This window comes from Ambystoma mexicanum, chromosome 10, assembly GCF_040938575.1.
Source record: "Ambystoma mexicanum isolate Mex_15411 chromosome 10, UKY_AmexF1_1, whole genome shotgun sequence".
In the NCBI taxonomy this organism is placed as follows: Eukaryota; Metazoa; Chordata; class Amphibia; order Caudata; family Ambystomatidae; genus Ambystoma; species Ambystoma mexicanum.
Window position 1 is genome coordinate 346,586,848 of NC_090932.1, and position 19,600 is coordinate 346,606,447.

The following is a 19,600-nucleotide window of genomic DNA, read 5'->3' on the forward strand; positions in this document are numbered from 1 at the left end:
TCTCAATGGTTTTTTGGTTAAGGACCACAGCACTCCATTCACCCCATCTATGAGAGGAGACAATCTTTTCAGGCAATCTGTCCCCATCAGAAATGGAATTTCACAAATAGATGTGATCAATACCTCTTGTTTCATTCTGTGCTTTCCTATTTTTATGTCAACCTCAGTTACACCTATGATGGGCACCTCCTCCCCATTAAAGTTATGCACTGGACCTTGATTTTCCTTCACTGTGATCTGATTCTGTGGGGGTCTCCTTTCATTGATACTCTTTACCAGCTCCTTGGACATAATTGTGGCCTGTGCGCCAGTGTCAATCATAGCAAATGTTTGGCATTTTTCTTCTAAAGTGATGGGTGCATAATATCTGTCCTCAACTTCCTCTAATACACATAAGAAGTGTGAATTCTTACTGATTTCAGGGCTCACCTTTCTCAGGCCTTTTTCACTTTTTGCTAAGCACATTGGTAAATGGAAAGACATTTTTCCCTCCTTTTTACCCATTTCTGCGCGGGAGACTTTATTAATTTCTCCATGTTCAGAGGTTTTTTGGAGTGCGGCCACTGTTTGCCCATCCATCTGGTTATCATTAGGGACCACATTACAACCTTCCAACTGAACATGTGTAACAACATCATTTAGTAATTTGTCATTGTTCAATTCTGTGCATTTGTGATCATTTAGTGTGGTACCAGCCCTTTCATCCTCTTCAAAAATATGTGGCTCAAATAATTCTTCAGGTGATTGATTTGTACCCTCCTTTTGGGTATGTCCTTTTTCTGTCTGTGTTTGTTCACCGTTTTGACTGTCCAGGGAAGGAGCTATAGCATCCCCACTTACTCCCTGTTCACTGGTATTCCCCATGCATGAGTCATTTTTCTTAAATCTGTCCCTTTGTTCTTTTGGAATTTCAGGTGTTTCTTTTTCATTTGCACAAACCTTCAATGTTTGAATTAGCTCTAAGTTAAACCGTACCTCTTTTTTAGAAGTGTTTGCACTTTCTGTTACATGTTCATTTACTGGCATTTTCAGTTTTGCATCATTAGGCATCTCAGAGTCATTATGCAAAATTACATTAGGGCAATCTGTCTTTTCGACGCTGTAGGTATCATGAGTACTTAGTCAATTTTCAGAAGAAGTCCCCCGGTCATTGCTATGGCCATCAGCCCCCTCCTTGGATAGTTGTTTTTGCGCTGTATAGAGCTTCCCTATTTGCTCAGCTAACATTTTTACTTGGGCCTCGAGGCACTGGAACCTTTCCATCTCTCTAGAATCCTCTTTTTGTGGCCTAGGTCGATATTGGTTGTTTTCCCCCTGATTGGATCTATTCTGATACCTCTCAGGTGAGTGATTTCTATTGGGATGGTTCTTGAACTCTTGATTCATTTGTGGAGGGGAGCGGGGTGCCCCCATCCTTTGGTTGTAGTCCCCTGGTGGGGAATCATTGTATTGACGTGGAGTGTAATTCATGTTCTGTCTCATGTCCTGTCTCTCATGTTGTGGGTTCTGACCCCTATGTTGATTCCCATTATCAGCAAATCGATCCACATATCAGGGTCTATCCTGATTACCATATATCATGGTGTTGGGATCAAATCTGCTCTGTGTCCCCAATGTCTGGTAGGGACCATCATTTCTTTGATCTTGATTTTGTCTTTGGTTATTATTCATACCTGACATATCAGGCCGATATCCTGTCCGAGGTCTATTCCCTAAATACCTAGGGCTGATGTAGATCTCCCTATTACTAGGATCATGTGATTGGAACATTGGTGCAGAGTGTGATGACCTTTGTTGATTAACCCTTTGTTCAGGTGCCGAATTATTTTTACCTGGACTTTGAGCAGACTCAAGGGACATTTTGGCTGACTTGATTTCCATCACTGTGGCTGAGGGTTCTTTAGATTTAGGTCTAATATCTTTCATTTTATCACTTTCTCTACCCTGACAATAGAGTACCTCATATAGTTTTGTGCTTTGATGTACAATCCATTCAAGGGACTTGTCACGGTCAAATTCACGGACCAATTGTGATATGATGTCTTTCTGTAGCCCATAGAAGTAGGCAGTTTTAACTAATTGGAATTGGGGTCAAAAGATACATCAAAGCAAGAAAATGCCCTTTTTAAGTCCTGTAAAAATTTGCGAGGGGATGTGTTAGGCCCAGCAGTGATTGTGTGAGTGACTTTCTTTGCCTCCTGCAATGACTGAAAAGGAGAAACATGACGCCTAATTTCTTTTTCAAACTACACCCATGTCATATTGTGCTGTTCATTTAATCCCCTTATGATGCTGGCCGTCAGAGCATCTGAAGTTAAAGGAAAATATTGTCTGTACTGTTCCTTAGGTATCTGGAGTGCTTTAAAAATGTCATGCACCGCTTCTAAGTGATCCTCAATGCAGCATTCACCTCCCTTTTTAAATGGTTTGATCGGGGCTTTAATGGATCCAGTGGTGTCTCCTTCCCACTGCAGCCCAAATTCTCCTCCCTCCCTATAATCATCACTTAGGTGTGATTTCCTGGTGGAGGGAAGCGGAAGGGAAAGGCCTTGCCTCTGTGGGGGAAGCTGTTATACTGGTTTGGTTGTTTTTAATCAGGCTTAAATGCAATGTCATTCTGTTGCATTTTTTCTTTGCTTAAAACAAACTTGTAATTTCAAAACAAGCATCTAGAACCTGATCCCAGATTCTAAACCATGGGATAAAACAGTTACAACATAGGTTACTCTCAGGAACAGGCCACTTAGTGTTCAACCATTTGATTTCAGCTTGTACAAGTTTACAATTTCTCCTGCAGGCTTCTGACAGCTGTCATTCAGGCGGCCGAGGGTACTGCGCCCACATTTTGACAGATTCCAAGGCAGGCAACTTTTGCTGTGGATGTTTTTATGACAAATCCAGCTTTTCAGGATATTGTATGTTCCCAATGATTTCTTGAACTAAGTGAAATGTAGCACCCATCAAGAATATTGGATGTTTGAGGGTGTTTTGTACCGGCATTCTGCAGTTTCAGCAACCAAGAAAAAGGATTTAAAAGCAAGATTTTGGATTTCTTTTAGCAGAGCACTATTTTTCCCTCTGTACTGCTTTTTCACTTGTTGTGGAGCCCAGTGACATGTTTCAGGAGTGCGATCTCTGTTCCACCACTGACAACATGCATGGGAGATTGGCAGCCATCATTTTGTGTTGCAAAGCATGATTTTCAGTGGTTTTGGCGCGCACAGGGGTTTTGCGGCTATTTTTATATTTCTGGCACCATCAGCACACAGGGATGCCGCATGGCAGAGCAAAAGTGGGTTAAGACATCCCACAAGAGATAGGACAGGCAATCATTTTTTTTTTTGTATGGGCCATTTTGATTTGACATAGATTGACTCAGATTGTGTTTTCTTTATTATTTGTTGATAGAGACTACTCCATCATAGTTATTGGACAAAGTAGGAGTTTTTTCCAAACTGCAATAATTTAATAAAGGTTTTGAAACTTGTATCTCTTGTGTCAGTTTCATAGTTGTGATACCATGCTTCCCTTACATATGGTGTCCGAAATGGTATACAATTTAATTGAGACAAATTGGGGAACCCTAACATTTTGGAAACCTACCCACAGATCCTCAAACGCCTCTACCACTACAAAGGAATCCATAGGCTTTGATGTATGCAGCAGCAGAGAGGCCACTATCCCTCCCGGGAAAAGAGGGATGATTCCCACTGACTTAATTCTCATACCCCCTTCAGGTTGTTATATAAGACTGGCCCCAAAGTCTGGCCTAGCCTGGAAATTTGGTCTGGATATCCTAGCAGGTGTTATAGATCCAGACTTTCGGGAAGGCATACAACTCCTTTTACTGAACCATGGGGAAACCCCTTGATGAAATACGTCCCGGGGACACAATTACACAAGGAATACTTGAGAAGGCACTTTTTCCCTGTTTTGAGGAAGACACTAAACCCGATGAAACCGGAGAGAGGTACCACCAGAACAAAGGTGGAGGTGAAACTACCATTGTTCCCGACCTAGCCTTTGCCCAGCGAAATTATCCAATACTCACAGAGGCTTTCTTGCAAGTGATTCCTGAGGGAGAAGGACAAGATAAGGGAAGTCCCTTTTTCTTTCTGAAACAGGGATTGCTATATAGAAGGGAAACCTCCAGGGAAGGCCTAAGTAAAACTCAATTAGTGATACTCAAAACCCATCATAAGATCTTGCTAGAGATTGCACACTCTCACTTGACAGGGGGACACTTGGGACAATCTAAAACTCAAGCTCACATCAGTGGGATATTCTATTGGCCGGGTAGCCATGCTGACATAAATAACTTCAATCAGATATGTGAGATATGCCAAAAGACCAGCTCACATATTCCCCTTCCTGTCCCTCTAAACACACTACCGATAATAGAAGTTTCTTTCTCTAGAATTGGTTTGGATATTATTGGACCATTGGAAACGTCTAAACTGGGCAGTATCTATGTTCTCGTAATCGTTGATTTTGCTACCCAGCATCCAGAAGCCTTACCCATGTGGAAACAACACAACCCAGCACATTTTAAAACACGTACTACCATTATTTTCTATGGTTGGTTTCCCTAAGGAAATTCTAATGGATCTGGAATCCAATTTCAAGAGTAAGCTCATGGATGAAGTTAAAGAATAACTACACATTAGAATACAGGAAACAGGGAGATAAAGGCAGATAACAACCTCTCAGAAGGAGGGTGGAGTATGGCCTTTTTAAACAAAACAAAAGGGTGAATTATGGTTGCTGGATCCCCAGATCTTGCCCAAATCTGCTGATTCAGGGGTGGATGAGACACCTGGACGCTGATCAGTGTGATCATGGTGCAACAAAGTTCACAACAACATTGAAAAAAAGAGGTGTGTGTGTGTATGTGTGTGTTTGTATGTGTGCAGGCATGTATGCATGTATGCATGTATGCGTATGTGTGTATGTGCTTCTGGCTACTTCTGGTGGCTTGACAGGGCCTGGGTCTTGGCCTGAGGACCAATGATGTGGGATCAAATATAAGTTGAAATCAGACAAAACATGAATGTTATGTTGCAATGTTCTCTGGCCCCTTAGATTGCACTTAGCACATCGACATTCCTTCCGCTGCACTCTCCTGATTCTGGCCACCTGGCCTCCCACAGGCCCTTTTCCACCCAGACCTGCACTTCTCCTGTCCCCCCTCCCTGCCACTTCTTGTTACTGCACTTGCACGAGCCGAATATCACAAGGCCTAGTAGGACCGTTTTTGTCATCCCTGTTCACCATCTTGTCTTGTTGCAACTTGAAACATATTGGGCCTCATAACTTGTGCAGAATGTGTTTATCGGTGTCGGTAATGGTGCGGCGCCGTTAAACCCACTCTGCACCATTACGAGGTCCCCTCGCGGGACCCGCTCTGGATGTCTGGTTTTTCTGCGAGGGGACCAGGGAGCTAACAACGGGCCTGTTCGTATGGGGCCCATTGTTAGCTCCCTCACCATTCCCATTGAGCCCTTTGAGGGCTCTAATGGAAATGGGGAAGGACCGGGCCCGGGTTCCCTGAAGGAGGAAATACAGGACCCTCATTTCCCCATTCAGGGAACCCGGACACTATTTTGGAGGCAGCCATGCCCTTATTAAGGGAATGGCTACCTCCAAGGTCATAATGAGGCCCATTGTGTTTAGGTGCAGTATAAAAACCCAATAAATAAAATAAATAAATAAAACAAGTCAATGTGAATATAAAATGGTGAACTATTGTACTATTTCCAGATTAAGACGTATAATCCCTCACTCTCCTGGTTAAGTTAAAACAATCTACAGTATGTTTCGGTCCAGCGTACAATGGCAGCACTGATAACATTCAGGTGGTTTAAAGAATTTTCTGGGAAAGTCTTTAATTTGTTGCTTGAATTTGTATTCCAGATTCGTACTTTGTCTGAAGTTATTGTTTGTTTGGGCTTCCTTCAGTGTATCCTCTGCTATTGCTGCTATTGTACATTTATCGGACTAACCTCACCTAAATTGTAAGCTGAGTCTGAATCTGTTCCTCATCACCAAGTGACCCCTGGACCTGGTATAGGGCTTCACTGTAGACTGCTGCTAGTGACCCACAGAACCACTTTGGAGGCACACAGACTATTTTGGGAGGCTAGGCTGGGGTCTTCCCAGGTAACACAACCATACCCTGTAACACTAACATGTGCTTCTCATGCTTATACACTGTAATGTGCACTTCAAAAAGTAACTTTGTTAAATGGACGTTAGGGATACATTACATATATACAAAGATGACATTTTAATGAATTACATACAGTGCAGTAACATTATGAATCCCCTTCAGTTACAAAACCAGTGAACATTCAGTGAACCAACCTCAGTTGAAGAAACATTATGGTTAAGTCTATTCTTTAAAAACATACAAATTCAGTGTCAAAACTGCTGTGGGATGGACATTATGGTTGCAGCACAAAACAAGCGCAAAGGGACTGAAAGAAAAGCATTGCGTTTATTGCTAATCCTGCACATGCCAGAGAGAAAGATGTAGTCATGGCAACTGCCAAGCTCGAGTCACAAGGGCGTGGAGAAAGTGGTTGCCTCTGCCTCGGGGTGTATACAATAAATGAAGGGAAAGAAAAGTTTCGGCAAAGTGTAAGAGAGTCATCATAAAAATGTATTGAAGCTAGTGCTAACTGTTGCAAAATATAGTCCAGGCCAACCCAAAACCACACTTTCCCCGAGAAGATAAACACTGTCTAGTAAAGCCCTCCGTGTTTCTTAATGTACAACCAAAACAACTCATTGAGTAGAGGGCAAGCGAAGAAAGGAACATATTGCAATCAAATAGAAAATGCGCTGCTGAGAAATAGCATTGTTTCACTGCTAGCACATTAGCAAAGCAGTAACGCAGGCTATCTACTTTCAGAGGTGGGCCTGATGAGGAAAGATTTCGTGACTTCTATATTTTTTCCAAACGTGGAATGAGTTACTTTCATCTCTGTAGGCCCTGCTTGGCTGTTCTGGAGAGGAACGCTTCAGGACCCACGTTGCCTCTCTTTCACAGTGGCTCTACATCTGCCAGAAAGAATGTTTAAGCAGTCTCAGCCCCCTTTCCCTTCATTCCTGAGGTGCTAAGGCCAGCACCTGCTATGGATTCCTTGCCACACTGATTAGCAAGAGAATCATGGCAATGATTAGTGTGGCCTTGCAGAGCTGTGGACCGTGAACACAATTCTTCTGGGATCCAGCACTCCATAGTCTGACATTGCATAACAGATACCAGCTCACACTGCAATCAAGATGACATACAATTGGAAAAAATGACAACTTGAAAGTGCAAGGCATACATTTCAACTCTGTATGTGTTCGTTTACCATCATCAGTTACAGTACAGTTACAACATAAAACCATAATTCATATCGAATACAATTTCCTGGAGTTAAAATTCTCAAGATAAACATTATTAAATGGTTTCAAAAATGCAAATAATCCCTAATTCACATATCATTTACAAAAATTAGAAAGGAGGGAAAAAAGCTATATAACACATTTCTAACATGATGATTGAGGAGAGCAAGTACACAGCCTCACAATTTCAACAGAAATGATGCCATGTTCAAGAAGACCATTGTGGGTTGAGATCATCTAGTAGCATTTGGTTACTATTTCTCAGACCTTTTAATCTATATATCCTCACCCTTTGTATATAATGGGCAGTTGCAAATACTACTTGGGGCATTACCAAATGTTTGCATAGATTTATCGCATTTGGTATGACTCTGATCTGGCTGTTCCGGACAAGCAAGTGCAGAGTGGTTGTGCGGAAGAGGCAGGCCTCGAGCACATCCTCTGAAAAACTGGCATGCCGGCTCCTCCAAAGGCAATACAGACTCTCCATCCGTTCAAAGAAGAGGGCATATATAAAAGCCTGCATCTCTACAACACAGCTTAACTTTTTAAAATCTGCAAGGAACTTGCCAACCCTACTGCAGACTCCACTTCTGCTCTGCCTTCCCTGGCACTCTTCACTTCTCTGGCCTCACACTTCTCCTCTACTCCTCCCTTTGCCCCCTCTACCCTCCCCTCATACTCTCCTCTTTTTCTCCCGTAACAACTGATGAGGTTTCTAGCCAAGTCAGCTCTATGAAGGTCTCATCCAAAGAGGCGCTACCCTGTTCCTCCAGAGGTATCAAGGACAATATTGTCTCCCTTGATCCAGCCTTGGCCAATTTCTGTAATCACTCCTTTGCCACTAGATCATTCCCCTCACTCCTCAAGCACTCCCTTGTGCAACCTCTCCTTTAAAAGACTTCTGCCAACCCCTCCTGTCCGGCAAACTGCCACCCTAACTCCATCACCTGCTTCCTGCACAAACTCTTGGAGAAACCGGCCATCTCCCAGTTTATCCACCACACTCAATCTGTCTGTTGTCTCCACAACCACCATTCTGGCTTTAGAGCTGCCAGAGGCACAGAAACTGCTCTCCTAAACACCCCTGAAGACCTGCTCTCTAATCTCAATACTCCCTCAGCTCACCCTTCTGTGAGGAAAAAAAAACCTTGGTGTCATCTTCGACTCCTCTCCTTCTCTCCTCACATCGCAGACCTTGCCAAGAAGACCCACTTTCATCTTCACCTCCTCTGAGGCATTCTCCTTTTCTGCACCTTCCCCCAGAAACTCAATGTCCCCAGAGCTCTGGTCCTTTCCAGTCTGGACTACTACAACAACATCTTCCTTAATCTGCCTTACTCCTCCTATCACCTCTTCAACTAATCCAGAATAGGACTGCAAGACTTATCCTTGGCCCCAAGCCCTGGGGCAGCATCTCTACAGCCCTAAAATCTCTTCACTGGCTACCAGGTACTGCTTGACTCAGGTTCAAGACCCTCTGCATGGGACCCCTCTACATCCAACTCTCTCTCCCTAATATACCTCCCTGCTAGAACCCTTTGATCATCTAGCTCTAACTCTGTGCAGATCAGATGCTTTTCCAAGCAGAGCGTGGGAGGTAGACCTCTCTCCTCCACAGGTGCCTCCCTCTGGAATGGCCTCCCTGCCCCTCTCATACTTGAGCTGGATCTCCTTAAATTCCGGAAGCTTCTCAAGATGTTACTTTTCTCTTCTTCCTCCCTCTCCCCCTCCCTTGCTAGTGTCACTGTCTGACTCTTGACAGGCTGCCTGGTTCCTCCAGAGTCTTACACGGCACCAAGACCCCCTAGTCCAGTCTACCTCTGCACTTGATCGCCACCCTGATCACCCCCTCAACCTGCACTTGCTCTTCTGAGACCCTCCCCCTCACTTGCCTGGCTGAGTCTGCACCCTTGTAACACTTCCAGCCCCTTACCTCACACTTAGCTTGTTGACCTTCCTTCCCCTGCACTCTCTGCTTTCCCCAGGCTCTGTCCACCTGGCCTCCCCTGGCACTCATGGGCCTTTCCACCTTGACCAGCACTTCCTTCCTGCCCCCTGTCCCCTGCACTTGCATGTTCCGGATGCCACAAGGCCTAGTAGGATCATGTTGTTTTGTCGTCCTTGTTCCCTCGCCACCTTGTCTTGTTCCACCTTGAAACACATTGTGTATAGGCACAATATAATGACCCAACAAATACATAAATAAATCCTTTGTAATGAGAATCCCTACAGCTTATTAATTATACATTACACAAGTCAAGTGGAAATGGGTAACTGTTTCTTCTTTCACCCCACAGAGAGGACAGCCCGCTTTCTCATCTTGTCGTCATGATTTTGTGAATGACACCAACGGCAATATTCTAGATCTGAATCGAATGTACATTTCTATTTCAAATGGGGGGGGTACATATGATCTAGGTATCATTCAAATCCTGTCCCTGACTTGTGCAATAAATAATATGGGCCCAATTTTAGCCTGTGAGCTACTTCTGTAAAATGGTCTCTTGATCTTATATCTGAAGCCTTTATTATTGTAGAATGTGTTAGAAGATTCACGCTTAGGGACGTCTCCCATGCTTCACTATAACCTAAAGCCTTCAGGGTATCCTTTACATGTTTCACCCACCCGTATCCTTTCCCTCCAATCAAAGACTGAAGATGCCCTACAGCCTCTCTATGTTTTTTTTATCCCTCAGTGCGCCATAATCTCACCCAGTACAGTACTGGTTTCAATCTGATGTAATCACCCACTGGCAGGACATTCAATTCCAAGCACACAAGTGCCAACGAAGCACTCTGGGGTTGCAGCAACAAATGTTTCAAAAAATTACAATGCACCCTATCCAGAGCCCTCGTGTCCCTGCAACCCCAAATTTCCGCCCCATAAATTAAAGCTGGCAAGGCCTATTTTTTGTATAATTCCAGCACGGGGGGACTGCAACGTTGCCATGCTTATTAAAGAAGGTCCTTGGGGTGAATTCACCAGAATCACTGCACCGTCAACGTAAAAAAGAGTTGGATTTTTTCTGTACCCATTTTATGGTGGGCCAAACACTCCTCTAAGAATACATCAACTACCTCTTGTATATACACAGAGAACAGGAGCAGGGCAAGAACACACCCCTGCCTGACACTTTTCCCTACATTGTAAGGAGCGGTTAGTTCACCTCCAAGTCCGAATCGGACTGCTGCATGCTTCTCAGAATAGAGCTATTGAATTAAGGTCATCAAATAGGCAGGAGCCTTCCTTGAACGCATAATTTGCGACAGCATCTTTCTAGAGACACCGTCAAGAGCAGTCCTTAAGTCTAAAAATACTGCATACAACTTGACTATCAATAGTACTGTTTACTTTTGTATTAAAAGAAACAGACTAAAACACTGATCTGCAGTCCTTTTATTCGTCTGGAACCATGCATGTAGATTGGTAATTATATGATTTGAATCTACCCACTCTTGGAGATGACTTAATCAAACATTTCTGTATATTTTTCCAGAACAGTCCAATGAAGAAATTGGGTGGTAATTAGCCGGCAAGCCTCTAACTCCTTTCTTGTATATGGCGATGATCAGTGCTAGTTGAGAAGAAGAGGGCACATTTCCTAGTCTACTGATAAAGTTGAAAACTTAACACAAGACCGGCACCCAGATCTTAATTTCATCCAAATAAAAATCAACTGGGATAAAATCTGGTCCTGCTGCCTTACCACTTTTTTGAGACTTCAATGTCACCTCAACGTCCCACACACTAAAGTAAAAGCCACCTTCCCACATGGTTCTGGCTCTTCATGCTGAGCGACAATGGAACACTCTTGATCCTGATCGCTAGATAAACCACTAAAATAAGATCAACATGCTGCCACTGTGATACAGAATTTCAGGCCCTGATTGGGTCATGATCACCCCTCAGATCCTTCCCAGTTACCAACTTTCATAACAGGACATTGGGCCTCATTACGAGTATGGTGGTAAGTGGTAAAATTGGATGTAACTGAGTTACCTCCAATTTTACCACTACGACAAATTATGAGTTTTATTATTGAGTTGAGGATTTACCTCCTGCAAAATCCTGGAGGTAAATCATCCCACTCAATGCCAAAAAATCATCAGACTTGGCATAATTACTGCGACAGTAAATCCACTGCAGTAATTGGACAAAAAAAAGCACCATTGGGTCCAATGGACCAAAAATAAATGGGGATTTACACTGCTACCACAACTTGGAATCAGGCAGAAATTCTGCCTGACCAAGTGGCGGTAACGGTAATTCATAATAAGGCTCATTGTCTATCTCTTCACTTGATATGAGTGAAATACATAGAAGCATGTCAACTTGCACCGCCTTAGGGAATTCCTCTTCCAAAGAGCAAATCTCTGGTATGCATGTGTTTGAAGATAATGCAGGTTTACATGCAGATCTGCTTAACTTGCAATTTTCACACTGTCACTACATCTATATCTTGTGAGGAGCTTGGGGTTTGGGCTTATTCCTTGTGGTAGGAAACTTCTTCAAAGAAATGCATTGATAGATTTGAACAAGAGCCTTCAATCGTCTGAAACCTAAAGTAGGGATATGTGTCTGTGGCAGTCATAGGAGCTTCTTTAAGAGTGGGGTGGAACTTAGGGGTCAGGGTGACCATTAACAAACCCATTTCTACCAATACAGTGCTATGACCGTTCAGATATAGAAGATACCAGAACATCCCCATTTGGACATAAGTCATCTAAGTTAGTGAGTTTTTGAAGTGTGTTGGCTGGGGCAAAACAGCTCCCATTTTACTTTCCCAAATATCGGTCACATGCTAGATTCTATGGTCCACACATTGTTCCCCTTTCCTCTGTCTGAGAAACAGAAGGCAATGACACTTGAGTCAACAAATAAATAAACACAATCTGTACTGCTGTAATGACTATACTGACCATCCAAACACCCCTCCAAGGGTGATAATGAAGTTCAGAATCACCTGCCTGCTTTAAAAATCTGGAAATCCCCCACCTTATGATTTTGACATGTTCAGCAGACTCCTTCAATCCACCAGTACCTACAAAATCCTGCATCAACAGCGGTAAAATCATGATGTTGCTTCTTTGCGCGTCTTCCAGGTACAAAGTCCTTTCATCGCGGGATTTTTTTTGCGTGTTTTTTTACTGCACATTTTTTAATGAATAAAAAACTCATTTAATTTTTTGGGGGGTTAGGAAAATACATATTTGGGTTGTGGGTGTTCGGGAACATATAAAAAATAAAAGGGGACAGGGATTTGGGGGTCCCCCCAAAAATAAAAAATAAAAATGTTATGAGTTTTTTCATTGAAAAATCTGCGGTAAAAAGCCCCGCGAAAAAACATCCCGCAATGAAATGACATAGAACCATTTTCCAAATATGGGAAATCTTTCCCACATACCTTTAAGACCTTGCAACCTTTATTTTGTTTAGAGAAATGACCAAATATTTGCTATGTCTACACACCAATGGACTTCAGCAGTCCCAGGAATAGCTGATTGCATTATTGCAAGTTAATTAAGAGATCTAGGTACCTACAGCTTGTTTTGGCAATGCCTAGAGATGATTATATGTCTAATAATCACAATATAAATCACTTACGTCGACTTTTCTTTCTTGCACAGAAAGGTTTTCAGCGCATCACAATGGCAGCATGACGAATGGCCTATCAATGGTGTACAACACAACAATACAGCAATATTACAATACTAAGCAAACACATTCTAAAGCACTTGAGCCATTAATAGTCAACCCATTACCCAATATCTATTCTGAGTATTGTCCCAAGGGTTCATCAGATGTATCTGCTCTGGGTAAGAGATGAAAGTGAAAGAAAGTCCAGAGATCCTTGGTCATTTGGGATACCAGGAACACGGGAAGAGGGAGAACATAGAGTAACATTGTCTGTTTGATGCACTTTTCCTATTAGTTGAAAAAAATATCGGACAACGCCCACTTGGTTTGCAGGCTAGAGAGGACTCAGTAAGTGCTTGAAGTTCTGCAGTCACATGGGGAAGGTTAATTGGGGGATTGCATTTATATCACAAAATCCAATCACCATATAGATGTTTTCAAAGGTTATGAAGTCGTAAAACCCCTGAGGATATTCCCTTATTCAATATGCTTAATACAAGATCTATATTTACCAGTGACACATTTGGTGTCAGGGGGGACATGCTGCCTTTCATATCCCACATTGCATCACAACACTGTTTGAGAGTTGCCCATCTAATCTGACTTGGGGTTTAATGTAGGGCAATTTGGTCAGCAATATTATGCAGGGGTGAAGTCACACACCGAACAGGCACTCAAATGTAAGGGGCTCTGAAACTGATTAAGACATGTAATGCATCAAATGATGGCAATGTTGCAGGGTTATCACCCTTATTCAATTAAATCAAGTGAATCTTATTATTATTATTCATTAACAAAACATATTGTACAGAAGTTTAGCAAGGTCTTTGTTGTGCTTCTGCAAGATGCTTATCACTGCCTCCATCATCGAGGGAGGAAGAAAAAACTCAGCGTGTGATTCTGTATAGATTTTGAGGTGGTGCAGCCTTTTACAATTTGATTACACGAACAACACACCCGCAACTTTGTGGCCTCTAAGTGCAAAATATATCTCTTTAACAGTCAGTGCTGGGTCCATATGCATTCAATCTGTGCTGTTAAAGAAGCTAGTAAAATCTATTTAATCACGGATAGGATAGACTGAGTATAGAGTCATGCATACAGTTTAAAACTCATCAGCTATGATCTTGGGCTCTGCCATCAAGCCCTTAGTGGATTCCGTCAAAATGACCTACACCACCAAATTACCTAAAATAGATACTACTAAATCTCCTACTGATTAAAAGTTTGTAGGACATTTTGTAGTATCTATTTGGTGGTGTAAGTCAAAAAGGCTGCAGGGGAAGCAGGGGTGTTCCCCGCAACTTCCTGCTCACTATACTATATTTATATCGTATAGTGAGCGGGGGTTGCGGGGGACACACATGAAGCTGACCCGACCACAAAAAAAACAAAAAAAGAAAAGGACCCTGCAGTGGCGGTTCCCGATCACAGAAGTGGGGTGGGGGAGATGGGAGAGGGTTACGGTTTAAATAGTTTGGGGATTGTTTTACCTTGGATGACCGAATGGGAAATGTATGAACAATTTGGTTCCGTACATTTCTCATGTGGTCATTTTCGTCGCAAACTTTTCAGTCACGGTAAAACAACCCCAAATATCCTTACCTACATGTACAATTGCACAGTTGGCACTACATCCCCCACAATATTAACCAGCCACAGTAAAGCTTCCCCCAATGTGTAAGCCACTGTGTAGCATCTAGCTTTCAAATGCTCCCCCAGGAATTCCACCTTGGCTTTCACATTTCTACTAAACCTGTTCTTAGAGCGATGAAGCCCAGCAACAAAGGTAAGTTCACTTGCACACTCATATTCTATCTCCATGTCCTGAAGAGCCCTCTCAGCTCCATCAATTGTAACATGCAAGGACCTCAGAACACCACATTCCCTGACTTTATTGATCCTTCTCATGTACACCTTAAACTTCTCTCAAACTGGAAGGCAAGGATACAGACCATGAGCTTGCATTGAAGAATTCTTCAGTTTTGTTGTGGTTATCTGCACTGAAGGCAACATCCTGAAGTGAATTGGGTTTAAATATCCGCATGATCTCTTGCTAATGTCCATGGGCTAATTTAACCAGTGAATGATGAAATGAAATGCAAAGCAGCATCTCACAATCATCTAATCATTCATTCTATGCTAATGTGGGGAACAGTTTAATGACCCTGGAACAAGAGTGAATATTCTGCTGTATGTCCCATCCCCTGTCCATGGGAAGGCTTTTGTGATATAGAGTGATGTGCTATATCTTGACAGTCCAGGATCATACTTGCCAATAATTATAAATGAAGGGCACCAGTAATAGGTATGTCTCCACACACCACCCAGGAGGAGCTCACTGCACCACAATCTCCATCACAGCACTGGAGTAGAAGAGAGCAAGGGTCAAAAAGAGACTTGCTGGTTTTGCAGAACACTGTTGGCAACCCAATGCTCAGATCAAAGTCTCTCAAAGCAGCGACTTACAACTCTGCTCTCGCATGATGCTCATTATTCATCTTCTGCCATTCCCTCCTGCCTCCACTGGACCAGGAACCTAGAAGGCAGATACAAAAAAAGCTGCACACAGAAGCTTGACCTGCTGTGCATTCGTCTGCCAGGTTCAGGGCCTTCACACTGTGAATTGAGGCAGCTGGAGCTTGCAGCAGGTAAGCAGGGGTGAGGTGCAGGTGATGGGGGTGGTTGAGTCATAGCAGTAGAGGAAGGGTGCAGGGCATGCATCAGAGGGAGGGTGTAAGTGGGGCCCAACCAAAAGTGACCAGAAACAAAAGTTGCTTCTGGTGCAATCTTTTCAGCCTTGAATCGGCAAAGTCAGCCTTTTGTTCCCATATTTGAGACCTAGATACAATCCAATTGGCATGGATACCGCACAATTTGACACACAGCATCCCGGTTGCCTCATGATATCACAAGGCCTTAATCTTCATTTGTGACATGAGTGCTTCACAGTGTGGGGAAGGATTTTGAATGAATGAATCTTTTAGAGCACACTTAATACCAGCGACCTGTCTCTAAGCACTGGACCGGGATTCAGACCTATGTTGCTCTGTGCTGTATTTTTTCTAAGACAAATGCGTTGCCCCTAAGCTTTCTTCCCAGCCTAGGAGTAAACATGATTGTGTATAGCTGTAGCCGGGGCCCTCTAGCAGCCACCCCAATTATCAGCACAGAACACTTGGGCCATCAAAGACTCCTCGCCACAAGAACAGAAGACTCAGCCATGGGGCAAAGTTGCTGTCTTTTATTAGCAAATAAAATGACAGGGATCACACCAGAAAAACAATTATCCTCTGGAGCTCCCGTCTTCTAAGCATGTGCCACCCGGTTCTATCCCAGTGTGACATCACAAGTTGAGGTTCCATCCCAGAAACCTATCACACATTAACATTGGTCAGTTTGTGCAAGATACATATAGAATATATACTGGTTAGTTCTACAATTGGATAGCCATATCTAGTGACTCCTCCTAGGACCATCTCTACTCATATCAATCTACAATGCTACAGGGTTGCAGAGAGACCATTGACCTGTGCAACAAATTATATCCCCACATGAAAGGTGAATCTGGATTGGGCAGAATGTGTCCTCCATCGATGGAACCCTGGATAGTTACAAGGCTGAGTGTACCTTTTCAAGGCAATGAGAATGCACGTGGAGGTGCAAAGCACTCCCTAATGTTGCCTTCTCAGATCACCTAAGCCTGGGAGAGTGCATTAAGTTAGCAGTTCGTGGGCAACACCTGTAACCTTTCCCCCTCTGGTTCGATGGGAACAGTCCTCTCGTCTACCTCAATTGAATGGGCATTGTCCTGTTCGGCTGGGTCACGTGCGTTGAGATCATGAACTGAAGATGTCCTGTTTGTAAGTATGAGGATTTTAGACTGATTTTCTGCAGGTTGCTCATTGTCTTGCTAAGTTGAATTTTCCATCCCCACTTGTACTTGGCTGGGTGTCTTGTTTCTGAACGTGCCTAGCAGCAGCGATCATATCAGCTTCTCCATGAATCTGAAGCCTGTCTCTCCTTTGCCATCCATTTCAGAGACATTTAGCTTCTATGTCATTCCTCATGGCTTTTACATGTTAGTAGCAGTCAAGCATGTGCAAGTTAAATATATGAATACTTTGCATCTCGCGGTTTCAGCTTTGTGGAAGGAAGTGAATATAGATAAATATGTATGGGTGCCCGTCCTCTAACTATGTGAGTCATAAGCATGTGTTCCATGCCTATATGCAATAAAATAGCGCATGTTGGTGTAATCTTTATGAATGGATGAGTATGTACAAAGCAAAAGGATGGGTATCCCCTTTTCATGGGCATCAGGGAAGAACCTATTATATTAACCACAGAATGTGATGCCTCATGGAACATAGAATTCATTTAAATTCACTTACTTTTAGAGGGATCTAGACCAAGTGAGATAAGCAAAGTGCCAGTGTAGACTAGTTAAATCATAATCAAATCCATATTCTTTATTTTGAAATATACATACTTTATAAAACCAATTTATAAACACAACCAAGTAAGCCTAAATTCTTTCTCTAGAAAACTTCCAGTTTCTAAAACATTGTAATGCATACATCAAAAAGGCATTTACTCATTGTAATGTGCAAAACTAATCTCCAGAAAAAGTGCAAAGTTCACATGTGCAAATATGCATTTAATAAGCACATTCACTAGACAGTTAGTACACCAGTCTAATACAATACGAGATTTAAGAAAAAGTGTATCAACTCTGAAGAAGTGTGGAAGAAGATCTCCTTAAAATTAAAGAAACTTTTGAACACACCACTTGGAGCAAGATTCAAAATATGCGTCATTCAAGTAACAATCAATGAGTATGTACTTCATGTATAATGCGGCTATGTCGTGATGTCAGTGACAATGTCATCAATTTCTGGCTTTGCAGTCAGTCGACTTGCTCGATCAATGTAATTTCAATATCCTCCAAATCATCGACTGGTTATGGTCTGAACGGCTGTCTGAGAGAATAGCGCTTCTCACACCTGCAATACATCGATGATGATTGGGGTGATGGGTAAAAGTGTGAGGTACATCTCTAGTTTCTCTCCCTTCATGTTGAGAGTCGTGTGGGAGGCATGATGGACAGATATGGCCCTCTTCTACAATTGTATGTGCTCAGCATATCCCTACATAAAATGCAGCCACTTTGGTGTCAGCTCCCTGGTGCCCCACCCATGAATTCCTTTTTGATTTATGTTTTGATTTTTAATATCTAATATAGTATTGAGTAGGCTGAACCATAGATTACCAGACTATTTAAGACTATTTAAGCTCACTGAAGAGTTCTGTGATGATAGAAATACACACATTTGCAGATGGAGTACTTTGTAAATTAACTAAAATGCTGAGTGAGTTCCAACGTCTTGATTAACTATAAAAGTGTGCGTCCTTTTTTCCATAGTGCCATTTAAACCCACAAAGGAGTGGAAAGGGTAAAATAGATGCCGTTTAAAAGTGTGGAGAAGCCTTTCGATGGTGTCCTAGTATCCGGCCCCTCTGGCAACAAAAGCTACCTCCTCTACTGACTAGGAGAAAGCGAGGGACTGTGATACGGGGCAGACATTTGCAACAAATAAGTTTTCTCCTATGTCAGAGTATGCACTTTTTGGTCTATGGATGTTTTGCTGCAATATAAAAAAAGATCAGTTACCATTTTCAAAGTAGGAGCCCTTTCTCAACTGGGAATAAGATCTACATAGATGTAGCTGGAAGCTAAATGCTTTTGAACGATAAGTAAGAAAATATATCTTCCTTATATGCCTGCACGCCTAATACCGATATGGCAACCATGTGTACTACTGAAAACAATGTGATTTAAGCAGCCTAGCACAAATTCCCCACCAAGTCTTTCTCAATAATGATGTACCTTTACCACACATTAATCGTACAGTCTCAAAATGCATCTCTAAAAGGAATTAGCCAGTAAGATAGCTCAACGAGTTGAGCGCTTGTTGCTGCAATCTGTGTGTGATCTGCAAGTGGCAGATTCGAATCTCCGAGGTCGATAAATGTGTACCAATTTGGGTTGGGTGATATTGTATGCATTTATTTTCGCTGTAAGGCGCTTAGGCGTAAGTCATTATCACGTGGTCTTTGTTCCCTTGCAACCCACAAGCACTCTCCGTGCATTCTTGGCAAACGTGTATTTATTACAAATGCTCTGGTGCGGCAGTTTAACTTGACTGATGTTCACCTCAACCAACACAGCTGTACGGTGTGACTCAAACTGGCCCTTTTGGCTTACTGCACAAAAACCCAGACTCATTTAAAGTGGAAAAGGTTGCTTTAATATGACAGGCCAAAGCTTACAATTAACTGCTTACCTGGCTCCATGGCCTTACGGACTAACAACATATTTTAAACAACCAATTAATAATTCAACATTTTCATTTTCCCCAACAATTAAATAATTAAATATTTCCACTTCCTCCCTAACTATCCATTGGACCCTACTGTCTCCTTACCACTTCTCCAGGCGCCCCGCTTTCTCCCTGGGGCCATGCCCCACCAGGTTCAATACCTGTTCCCCCAGGGTAGCCC